A 12,975-nucleotide genomic window follows, 5' to 3' on the forward strand; every position below is an offset into this window, starting at 1 on the left:
CAACACACAGATGTGGATGATGGAAAAAACTTTACTTTGCTGCTTCACAATAAAATATTAAATGGAGAGACAGAGAGCAAAGTGCCCCCTCCCCCGATAACAAAGCAATGAAGAAATGAGTATCCCAATCTCATTTAAATATTTGCTGGCTCTGTTGACACTGGAACGTAGAGCTAAGTCCCTAATTAAATGAGAAAACAATAAACATAGCTAGTAAACTATTGGTTTTCATTAATCCCCATCTAGAATGTTTTCAAACAGTGTCTAACAAAATGAGCACCATATTTTAAATGTTCGCCCTCTAGATCTCTCGAGAGTAATCAGTGATGTTTATCATGTCCTTTATGAAAATGCTGTTTCTCCCCTTCTCCACTGCAGGAGCAGAAGAAAGAAGGGAAGCTGTTCTTAGGATGTGGGCAAGATGCAATAGGGATTTGTGGCACCTGTGCACTGGAAACAAACACAAATTCTCCTGTGTGATCATGATAGTGGTATTGGTGTAATGAGCTCTTCTTGGGTAAGTAAACATGATAAACTGATCTAATTCCCAGTGAAGGGTCTGCGTGATGTGGCCAGACAACACAGAGGGGTTCAAACAGGATTATGGGAACCTCCAGCCCAGAGCCTGGCTTTAACACCAGCCAACGTGGTCCACAGAGGTGCCGTGGATGTAGAGATCCATTAGGTCCACAGGCAAGCCCCAGTCAACACAGCTGACCGATGGAGCTTGCATGGGGCTGTTCACGAAACACCAGTTCTAGTCAGGAGGGACAGAAATGCATCATCTCCGCTGTCTTATGTTTTTCTCTGTGTCAAAACTTGCCTGACTCCTGAGAAGCATCTCCTATTATGTATTTTAATTTCACCTTGCAGTGGCTCCCATATGATAGCACTATTTTTCTCATTTCCATGTTGTCCTTGACCTGCATTGGCACTGGTACCTACCTCTCCTTGGCTAACATGTATAAATTTAGCTGGTGAGGTTGAAGCATTAATGATTTCCAGCCATTTTGGCCAACATTTTGACACTATCAGAGGAAGATTCTTGTCTGAAGGTTACTTGAGCTGGTTATCAAAAAGTGGGGGAGGGGTGAAGTGTTGCTAAAACATCTCCAGGAAGAACCCATTTTGTGAATGTCTGAGATTTTTTTTTTTTTAATTGATATTTGACATTTCAGCCAAGTCTGAAACCTCCAGGATTTAATTGCAGTAAAATCAATGGTACATGAGAAGTAATGAGGTGTGCCTGAATTATCCTGAAATAGATATAATTGCTGTATAACTCCCCCAGCAGGTCCCAGTTTCCCCAGCCACAGTCAGTATCTCATTGTTTGCCAAAAGTAAAGATGTCAAGAGCCAGTGGGATAGAGAACAATTAGCCAGGGTGCTCTTGTTGCCTGTTTTGGTTTTGAATGACACATAGTGAACAGCATTTGAGAAGGGGAAAGGGTGCTGGAAAAAGATGTTGGCTTGTCAGCATCCTGAGGGTGCTTCACACTCAAGCGGTGGGGAAGACAATCATGGAAGTGTAGTGGCAGGGTGGAGCAAGCACTGGTGCAGAGGGCTTTGTTCAACTGGGAGGTCTGAGTAGATATTAATGGTGTTCTCATTAGAACTGAGTTTTGACTTTCAATATAGTATGGAAAAATCCCTGTTACAGGCCAAGATGGAAATGCTCTGTAAATTATCAGCTGCCATCTTACTAGAGCCACAGCTCTGAGCCATGGCATTTCATGTGGCTAGAGAACAATAAGGTACCTGGCCAGGGGAGCAGCTATAAAAGTCACTGTGACTAGGGAGTCTGTCCTCTTAAGGGTCTCTGCAGTACAAATGTCTCTGCTCAGGATTTCTTACTGCCTGATCTCTGCTGCTTTTCTTTCTCCTGGAGGAAAACATGCCTAAGATGTGGTGAATCCAGGCTGGACATTCTCCACTGTCTGAGGATGCGTGACTCTACCCCTCCTCTGCTGGAGAACAACAAGACACCAGGTTTCAACTTATTTTACTTCACTGCCTCCTCTACTGCACTGCTTCCCTTATACACAGAGTAAGTGTGCCTTAATTAAGGGCACTCAGCTGGGGAGGCAGGATATGCAGGCTGAAGGTGGGATTTGATGTGGGTCTTCCTACTGCTGCAACCACTGAGCTACAGAGACAGCCTCCATGGCCCCTCAGTGTTGTACTAGATTGTGGATGAAACTTGTTTCTGAAAGAAAGATAATTTGATAAATTTTTATTAAGTCTTTTTAATTTTTTTTTTAAAATTTAATAAATAGATCATTTACAAGCCCAGGGAGATGTAATGGGGATACACAGTCATCTGGACTTTTACTAAAAATAATACAAGATAAATTTAGCTAATGAGTTCAGCATGTATACATTGTAATAGCTTTCCCCTACTACAGCCTTATACTGGCTCCTATTGTACATCAATGATTCTTTCAACACATGTAAATAATATAGACAGCACACTTCAAATTCTCATAGAAAGGAACTTGTTTTTAGTTACAAACAGAAATAAATGCAGCAGCAATTGCATAGATCCATTCAGGCAGTATATCAAGAGTTGGGCCAAATTCTGCACCTTTTGCTCACAAAAATAATCCTTACTGACTTTCTGGTGTCACTGTGACAAACAGGGATAGATTTTCTGAAAGGACTTTACATTGCAATATATTTCATATTAGCTCCTAATGCCAAAGGCACTTTTAAAACCTTCCATATGTCTAGCTAAAGCATAGAGGATGAGCTCCCTACATTAATAGAGAACATAACCGATCAATTAGTATAAAGACTCTCTCTCTCTCCATAATCACCTGATTCAGTCATCTAACTCCAGTGCTACTAACGCAAGACTTTTTAAACAGCCTATAGTTGTCATCGAGGCCAAGATTTTAATGCAAGTCCCCTTATCTATTAGTGTAGCTTACAAGAGCAGCTTGTCTAAAGTTCTCAACACTGGATAAAAATTTGAGATGTGAGTTTAAATACGCTATATGCCTCTGCGTGGTGAGCTGGGCCCACTCTTTGGACTTATTACAGAGTCTGGCCATGCCTATGTTGCTCAGAGAAGCAGAGGACAGTGTGTTACATGTGGCCATGTGCAATGTTTGCTCCCTGCAGGGACCGTCTTAATTCACAAGAGTCACTAAGCACCGTCATGTAACAACAGTGTCCACTCCACAACAGTTATTGCTAATTTAAACCTAAACTTATTCTCTGGTCATGTTTTTCACTGCACTTGCAAGTTGCACTTGCAAAAATGTGTGAAGAAAATAATTTTCAGGCGGCTAAGGTGATGAGGGTACCAATAATAGCGTAACCCTTTGCTTCTGCCTTGGGATCTAAGTGATTAAGCTGTGAAACATCTCCTTTCTTCTCACAGGACTATTATTTTGTTTCATTGGGTTCTCTATTTCTATGATGATGTAACACTTCTTAATCTGGGAATCAGTTAAGAATGAGCGGTAGGGGTAATGGGTGAGACAGATGTTTGCTGTCTGATCCTTTGCAACAGCATGCCTTCTTCTGAAGTATTTTTACCTGGACAAAGCACTATATACAGTTTACTAGTGGAAAGGAGCTTTCAGTGTGAAACCATGAAGCAGAAGCAGTGTATGCCTCTCTTCCTCACCTTGGTCTTAATCTACACCTTCAGGGTTTGATCTTGTCCACTTGAAGATGGCTGCTGTTGACCTCAGTGGGATTAGGTATTAGAAACACACAGAGGGGATGATACAAGAAAGTGCTTTACAGCCAGTCTGCACAGAAAGAATTGGAAATACCAGGTGCAAGTTCAGGGAGAAGAAAGGTGCAGATGTTGCATTTTCTCAATTTAGAAATAGGCGTCCAAAAATCAATATTCTTTATACGTAGCTCTGAAATATGCTGCCTAAGGTGACTTGGACTCTACAGCGATGTGTGCCCTAGAAATCTGATCAATACAACATCTGTTCCAAAAGTCTACCTTAGTCAAAACAGGCATAACTCCTGACTCCTCAGAACATGGGCAGCTCCTGCAGGAAGTAAGCACAGACACAGTCTCCAATCAAGTGTGCTTATTGGGAATAACATTTCAGGTACAGTTTGCCTGCTAACCTGCTTATTGTAGTAAGTTCTGCAAAGATCAGACCTGCCTAGGAGATTTTCTGTAAGAAGTAGAAAATGTATGTTCAATGCAGCAAACTTTGATGATAAATGTACGCTACATTGCTTCATTCAAATATATATGTTTGTTCTTTTTCTCCTCAAAACCTAAATTCACTGTATAGGTATATGTAATAAATATACCAATTTAATACCATATCCTTCCTAGTACCTCTTGTTTTCTAATATGACCTTACAAATTTTTCAAACTGAAATATGGGGGGAAGCAGTGAGGCAGAGTTTCCACATTAACTGTTATGAGAGCAATGAAAAATTTCTCAGGCATTCCCAAAAATATTTCCACATTCAGAGGAATACCTTTTATCTTGGAGCTGATATTGTACCAGAATAGTTGCCATTTTATGCCATTTTTATTCATGTTCATCCAATCACCAGCTTTCCTAGGAAGCCCATGCTTAACACTTGGGGCTAGATTTGCTAGACCTGCAGAAATCATGGAAATTGAACCTGTAGGAGATGTTTAAAGCCTTTCTGGCCCCTTGTGTACTAATACAGATATTTTCATCTTCCTATGACAAAGAAAGAAAAATATGCTAGAAATTCACATACTTGACACAATTGTCAGAGAGGAGAAGAGGAATTTCAAAATTCACCACCGATCCCAACTGGAAGTACAAAACCCCCAATTACTTCTACAGTACTGATTCCTTTTTAAAAACTGTTTACATCTGAACTCAATTAAAACCAAATCTGATTGGATCAATCAGTTCAAAGGCAGGAGTCCTTTACCATCAGTTGTATTTACAGACACTGATTAGAAATGTTCTGTGTATGCTTGGGATCTCCTTTCAGTTAAATATCTGCCTTCTTTAGTTCAGACCTTTAATTCAAGGTCTTGGCCCTATCAGCATACTGTGCAGTGACAGTCCCACACCAGCAAACCCCAAGTCTTGGTACTGGATGGAATGTCCAGTAGAAAAGAGACCATTTCTGCTAAAAAATATGGTTTTAGATAGATTTTTTTTGAGGGAGTGGAGAAATGGCCTGTCCAAAAGCACCATTCAAATGCAGCATGGTGCCCTAATACTTTTATGTAATACATCAGCAAGATAGTATAGTTTGAAAGGAGTATCTGTGACTTTAAAGAGCCATTCTACTCTTAGGAACTAAGGCAAATGCATTCTTTTTTTTAAAAAGGTTACCCTTAATGAGCCTGCGGGGAAGCTATTTCTGAGAGGGGCACATTTGAGTGCAGTGCTATTATTCCTGACAAATTAGTCATATTGCATCATCAACACGAAACAATGAAACTGAAGAGCCAGGGCCCTAATTTGCTCTCACGCATACTGGTGTAAGTCCACTGGGTCTGATTTTCTGGCATGCCTGAGCTGGGAAGAGATGTCTCAGAAAAGCCAGTTATAGCCCAAAGGCTGCTCCGTTCTCCCAAGGAGCGGGTGTCCCACTGGCCTGGACAGCAGCTGGGGATGGGATGGGAGCACGGCAGGCTCGGCCACCTCCCTCCCCACCTTTCCTCTTCCTGTGCACTGAGGGGTACGTGGCAGCTTGGTCCTGGCCAGGAGCTCCCCAGGGAGAGAGCAGCCAGCTCAGGAGACGGGCTGTTTTCCACCTCCCTTTGTACTACCAGGCTGGTGCAAAGCAGGGAAGCAAATATTGAATCAGACGGAATCACTCCCCTTTCCTGGCATAGAAGAGTTGCAGAAGTCCATCATTTCTTATGCCTGTTGAAAAGTAAGGAAGAAATCAGTATATCTTGGTAGGGTTTGAAGAAAGATGCCTTTCTACTCTGTTCAGATAATACAATGGTTTGTGTCCTGATTGACCTTTGCAGTATTAACATTTTTAAAACATATTTTTTAATTAAAATGGGCTGGAGCAAACTTCTGTTCATGGTCCTGGATTGAGCCAGAGTTCACAAGTGGGTCTCTTTTGCAACTCAAATCAAAACACTGAAGACTAAATACACACACTTTGATTCAATCTGTGCTCTCAGTGAGGTTTTCAACAAAACACTACATTTGACAGTGTGGAGCTACTTCAGATTTCCATGCAGAGAATTAAGATCAAAATCTGCCCTTGACATTTGAGCCTCCCTCCAGTTTAGATCAGGAGTTTTGACTCTGATCCATGTTTAAGACTAGAATTTAATTCTGCTATCAAAAAAACCTCTCCTGTGCTCTTTTTAGCATCTTTGCAAGTTTAGGCTTGTGTATAAACTGTAGAGTGAAAAAGTAAAACTAGTAACTAAAATAGCAGGAACATGATCTACTAAGCATCATCATCTGAGCAGTTCTTTCCCCTTCCCCCACATGCCGGCTTGTTCTCAAGTATTAATCACATCCTGAAGGCTGCCCTACAAAAAGCACCCGAAGAAAGCAGCTGTAGTACGCTAGGGCCAGTTTCATCTTTACGTGTGTATTCATAACCCTGGCAGATGAGGGTGAGAAAGCTACGTGGGCAGGGAAGTAATGGGAAGTAATCACAAAACAGACTTACTTATGTAAGTGAAACGATGCATACAAGTAGTCTTCGGAGATTAAAGATATTTGGGTTGGGAGAGGAGCTTTAATTGGAATTGACCTTGTAAAACATGCTCCCTTATGTTCAGGCTTATAATCATGGGTGGGCTGGCTGATCTATTTAAAAATGCCTGGTTCACATTAACCACCCAGTTTTTAGAGGCAGTTTTTAGATGCTTGGTGGTATTGCAGAGAACAAATGACCACATTTGAATATTGATCCAGCACTCTAGCAGTTAATGGAAACGAGTACAGATGTTTTGTGTAGCACCTCAGACAGCACTATCATGCCGTGTTTTGACATAAGAAAACACTTTATTTCAGGAAAATAAAATACTACTAATCCAACTGCTGCTACTAGGACAACAGATTTCCAGTTGCTGATCTCTAGATATATTTTTAGAAGGACCAGATGTTAGAGAAAAAGTTCTAATAAACCCAGAGATTGTCCAGTAAGATTTGGTCAAAATTAGTTCCTTTGTAACGCAGATCCAAATGTAATAGGCCCATCACTAACAAACAAGCTGTTTTGCTCAGGAATTTGTACAGAAGAGAAATGCTGTATCTTTTTGCACTCTGGGTGCGGGCATGTGAAGGGCTGGCCTGGAAAGGGGCAAAGCAGTTTTTTATGAGGAAGTCCAGGGCTGCGCTTTTTGGGATCTAACTGTAATGAGTGCCTCTCCCTGACTTTCTTCTGGCCTCATGGAACAGCACATACCGATTGTCTCTGAAATAGCCCAAATTCCAGGCTCTCTTTAGAAAGGAGGAGCATGAACACTGGGCATTTTGAATTTGTGGAGTTTTGAGCATATGTTGCTGATGTGAGCTGGTAGGCTCATTCTGGGTTTGCTTTGGTTTTGTTTTTTTTTTTTTTTTTTCAAATACAGAGTCCCAGTAATTTACTCTGTGCCTTTGCAGGTACTATTTCAAGGTTTGCTCCCTGGACGGTTCCCCTGCATCGGCTGTGCCCCTGTAACTGTGGTGGGGTCACAGGAGCCTGGTGCCTCACAAGGGCTGAACGCCGCCAATGGGAAATAGGGTGAGACCAAGCTCTGGCTCCAGAGACACGGGAAAAGGATGGTGAAGCATCCCTGCCTGAGCAGAAAGCCCAGTCCAAGCAAAGACCCTCATGCAAGCTCCTGCCCCTGTGCAGTTTCCAAGCTTCAGGGCTTCTGTGGCTATTATCATGTGTTTCTAAGTGCTGTCCACAATAAATCTGTACCTAAATTGCATATAATTGACAAGTGCAAGTAAATTGCAGTCCTTCTCAGGCAAGGGACTTACAGCGCAAGAATTCACACACATGCTTTAGAAATGTTTGAGAATTGTTGACTGAAACTTTTGCTGATGAAAAATCAGGTTTTGTAAAATTATTTTCTCAGAAATAGCTTGCTTTCCTCTATGTTATATAAAAAAGAACATTTCCCCCCTCTTTTAACTCGTTGGCCAAAACGGAGAACTTTCTTTGTTTTCTGCCAAAAATCAAGTTTCCTGTAAGGAAACTCTTTCTTACCCCTGCACGCAGTTTCTGACTGGCTTCATGTGTATAACCTCCGTAGTGTCTGGGTGTAGCATCACACTTCCAGGAAACCAAACCAAATTCGCAGTTGACACGAATGACTCAGGAACTTAAATAAGAGCAATGTATTAAAACATGTTGTCTGTATAAGAAATGGGAATTATTAGAAGTATTTTTAAAGAAATAGTCTCTGATCTTTTGCTTCCTGCAACCTCAGACTCCCTTAAAATCCTTTGACATGCCTCATTTTTTTTTCAGCCAATCTTCTATTGCTAACCTCTGCGCAGGCTTTCAAAGTGGATGCTGTCCAGAAATCCTATTACAATAAATTTACTGTATTAAAAAAATCTGAGGAGGAAATAAGATATGGTCACATAATCAAGTCTGACTGTTCACCATTGCCAGCCTTTCATCCAGCCCTTTGTTTATTGTCATCTTATCCTGTTCTTAATCTCATTTAAAGCATAGGTGCTTTAGTACAAGGACCTTCCATTTTCTTTCGAGTGCCTTCTGCATATATGATACCACATTTAAAGCACATAATCTCTCTCTTTAAAGTGCTTTCCACATCTATGATGCTGTAGAAATAAAAAATTGTAACAAAAGCTTAACCAAGAGTTGTAAACCTAACCAGAATATATTTCTGTAGCTTTCAGTCTCCTTTGTTGTAAACAGTAAGGCCAGCTTTCCTGTATTTTAGGAGAGATTATCACATTTATCTAAAAATCCTGCTTAAAGTAATGGATTACATATTAGCAAATCTGAATAAAAAATCAGCAGTATATTAGAGTGCATATCTGTAAAGAAATCTTGAGGATCACTTGCTTTAACTGGAAGTATCTTGAGATCTCTCATACCTACTTGGAGAGCCAGCTTCCAGATTGACATCCTGCTCAGAGAACACCATGAGAGCAGCTCTCCCCAGACCTGCAGTGAAGTGCCAGCGCTGGCCTGGAGGTGAAGCGGTGCTAAGACACTTCAATTTACAACCTTGAGGCCTAAAAGCAAGGTTGCACCAAGTGAGTTGTCTGGCCATGGCCAAAGGGAACGGAACAGCAATGGCAGCCAGCTAGCCTCATTTTATGATGTGGTCCTAGCTGTCCACACCACTGTAGCTCCAAGTGGGGAAAAAAAGTGTGTGCTTGGCTGCAGAAATACAGAAAAAAATTATTAGCAGCAATGGATTTCCATTTTGCCCCAGGGAAGGAGGCAATACAGTGATTCTGTTCCAAACACATCCCCCTTCCCATTATCTGGAAGACTGTTGTGAAAATCCGAATGAAGTGGGCTTCCAGATGAGTCCTGTGCTGATGGCTAGCGTGGTGGTGGTAGTCTTTCAGCTGTTCAGCAAAGCATTAAATGTTTCAGCGTTCTTTCAAACATGTTTTCTGCTGCATCAGGTTCGTGCCACCTAGTGGTGACAGTCCCAACGTGCTGAACCCCATCGGTAAGGCAGACGGATTTTCACATCTCCTCATGAAAAACAGTAATAATCAAAGTATACTTTCAAATGATAAAGCACAATGTCCTAAGTTATTAATCGGTACCCTGGATGCACCTCCAAACTGCACATCAACCCCTACAAGACTGCAGATGATATCCCGGACCTCGGTGAAAGAAAATGCCAAAGGCAAGCATTGCCATCTGTAAATTTGCCTGCCCACTCCAGCTGGCCTCTGCCTGGATCGTGAAGCCAGAGGCAATGCAGTAATAAAACAGAGGAATAGAGAAGTGCTTCACTCGGGCAGTTCTCACTCATTGCCACTTCTTCATCTGCCCGAGTCATCATGCAGTTGTCAACAGTCCATCTATTGTCTGGAAGCCCTGACAGGTATATTTGAAAAAAGAAATGTTTCTAAATAGCTTTATTTAACTGATCTTGTATTTCACTTTGATTTATGATTATTGTCTAAACGTAACTTGGAATAGATCCGCTTAACAACCAGATGTCACCAAACTTGCAGTAAATTTTAAATTAAAGTTCCTCCATTTGTCTTTGTTCAATGAAATTTTCAGCCTTGCTTATGCAAAGCACTTTTGAATATTCATCATCTTTTTGGCTGGACAATTTAATTCAGGAAGGGAGAAAAAAGACAACATCTATCCACATTGCAGCATTGGACTTGTACCAGGAATGAATCTGGACCAACAGATTTATTGACCAAAACACAAGAGAAGAAATTGTTGACTTTCTGCACTGAGCAAGCCACAGAAGAGACTGAAGTTTTAATGAATGGATTGCAGTGGAAAATTTCTAATATTGTGCATTCACGTACAGTTTAATGGATTCAAGCCAATACCGAAAAGAAAGTCAGCACTCAAGTCTTCAGAGAAACTGTCATGCCATAAAATCTGCACTGTCGCCATTCAGAGATCGAAGGTTCAACTTGCCCTGGTGAGGAGGTAGGAAGCAATGTGGAACCCTGATCTGCTTCAGAAGTCACTCCCCAGGAGCACAGAAAAATGTGGTGTTTCTTTCACTTTTTTTCTGGAAACTGTTAGGAGATTAGCTTTAAATTACTAACTGGGATCCCCTATGAGTTCTGACAGAAACCATTGATAAAAACTCTTGTTAATATGTACCTCCAGCACCTCAGTAGCTGGTTCTGCTCTCTGTGTGATGTCCTCCCTGGTCTTTGGGCCACTGGGATTAGCCAAAGTGCCCAGGAAGCAAATAGAACTTCTGAGTCTAACAGAAGTGATACTGTGCCAATAAAGGCTTTCAGGCATTTTATCAGTGCTTCTTAAATAATCCAATTCAAAACATGACAAGAAGTGTCTGAGAGATGAGCCATAGTTCCCAATGAATGTAAAAAACGGATTAGAAAAGCATCATTTGTTGAGGATTAAATATTTTATAGACAGAAGAAATGTGAGAAATATGAATTTTTTAAGCTGACTTAATACCATGCTTTCAATGTTCAGTGAGTGTCATGGGTGGAGCAAGTGCAGATGTAAAAAGATTAGGAGGAAAATCACTTGGAAGACCTGCTGCATTAGAGTTACAATTTAAACTTAAAGTCAGGACAGAAGCAGCATGTTATGACAGAAACCAACTTAACATCTTCTTTAACAGCAAATTGTTTATTTAAGGATGATTATGTCTGGGAGGGAGCAGAAAAAAAAATCAAACATTAACTCTTGAATATTTTTCTAAGCTTGAAAAAGCAACAACTTCACAGAGACTACCAGTATGACCCATGCTTAAATGAGAGATCCAAGATGGAGAGAAAATCAAAAATACCCATTTTCTCAAGTAAGACCAATACACCAGTTGTGATAATGCAATCAAGCTGGATCCTGTCGGTACTGTTCAAGTAACATGTCAAATGATTTTCAAACTTTTTTCTGATACAATATCTACAAAGTCTAATTTCTGATAAGACCACAGCAGACTGAGATTCTCCTGTGTCTTTTTTTTTTGTTTTTTTCCCCAACAAAAAAAGTAAAATTTTTGGAAAATTTGATTCAACTGGAAAATTTAGATTTTTTTTTTCATCAGGTGATTGCACACAAAATATTTAACTTCCAATTATTTCCACCAGACAAAATACTTCATGGGAGGTTAATGCCACACTGGAGGCTACCTATGGATACATAGCTAAGTATTTACTACTGTTCAGCAATGCTTTGTGCTGGACACTTCTCTCCAAATATAAAGTGGGATATAGTTTTCTGCTTGCCTTGGCTGCCCCAACAGTTTTACAAATGGATGTTAATTAGTTGCAAATAGCCTGTCTTTACCATGCACTGGAGACAGTGCATGAGGGAGGTAGGTATTCACACATGAAAAAAATTGAGGACCAATGGGATATCCTGACCCAAATGGAAACTTCCAGCATAAGTCAACCAAAAGAGTGAGTTTTTTCCTACACATTTCTATTTTAAAATTGATATTTAAAAATCTACCTACTACTCACATGGCTTCTTTCCTGTAACTTTTAGATCCTGGTGGGGATGAAGAACTTTGTTCTGCTCAGAGCATTTCAACTTGGTTATGCTACCAGAAGTGGTGGAACACATGCCTGAACTAATCTTTAAAAACAGTTAAGTACCACCACTGTTGGTTTTAAGTTGCTATGATACTGCTTTTTACATTAATGCTTTCACCATCCCTGTCTTCAGAACAGGACAGCACTTCCTCCTCTTGAAGTCATCAGGAATGTTGTTCCTTACATCAGCAGGACTTTCTGACCATGACAGTTACAATTTTATCTCTTCATTGGATATTGTAATCAAGGGCTGGATTTTGACAGCTTGCTCCAACTGATGATGGTAAGACCTAGCACACCTGCAGGTGGGGAGGTATACATTTCAACCACAAAAACTTTTGCTGCCATTCCAGATTTCAGATTAAAAAACTACAAAAAATGTTTGGATTTTAACTATTTGCTTGAGAAAAAGCTGTGCCAGAATTCACAACTACAGACTGTTCTCTGAGGAACTGGAGGAGTTAATGCCTCAAACATTCACTGAACTGTTTGCTGCACTGATCTTCTAAGGAGGATGCCAAACATTGGCTCTATTGTATAAGTTTGATACTTTGTATAAACGATGCAGGTCTTGCTATAGACTATGCCCTTGAAGAAGAACTAAAGACTGGTAAGAGGGGAACATCTGCCCCAGAAGGAGCTAAAGGCTGGATGATTGCCCCAGAAGCATGAAGTCAGCAAAAAAGGGCAGTAACTGGGGGAAAGGTAAAGGTGTCAGGGGGAGATCATGACCACCAACTCAACTGGTCAAAAGGGTTAATGCACCCCATCCCCCCTCAATGCTCTTGCTCCACCTTTTCTCGTCTCTCATGCTAATGAG

At 40.8% G+C, this 12,975-nt stretch overlaps 1 long non-coding RNA gene across 3 annotated transcripts in view; it reads left to right on the plus strand.

Moving 5' to 3' along the window:
* The window catches only part of LOC141924577 (uncharacterized), a 47,319-nt gene that overhangs the window by 27,271 nt on the left and 7,073 nt on the right, over window positions 1-12,975 (plus strand). For 2 of the 3 annotated variants that reach the window (XR_012623580.1, XR_012623579.1), the window contains exons 3-5: window positions 379-2,047; window positions 7,563-12,209; window positions 12,289-12,438. This is a non-coding gene — a long non-coding RNA (uncharacterized LOC141924577). The remainder of the gene's footprint in view (window positions 1-378; window positions 2,048-7,562; window positions 12,210-12,288; window positions 12,439-12,975) is intronic. The other variant, XR_012623581.1, reaches the window with a different exon arrangement.

This window comes from Strix aluco, chromosome 5, assembly GCF_031877795.1.
Source record: "Strix aluco isolate bStrAlu1 chromosome 5, bStrAlu1.hap1, whole genome shotgun sequence".
NCBI lineage: Eukaryota > Metazoa > Chordata > Aves > Strigiformes > Strigidae > Strix > Strix aluco.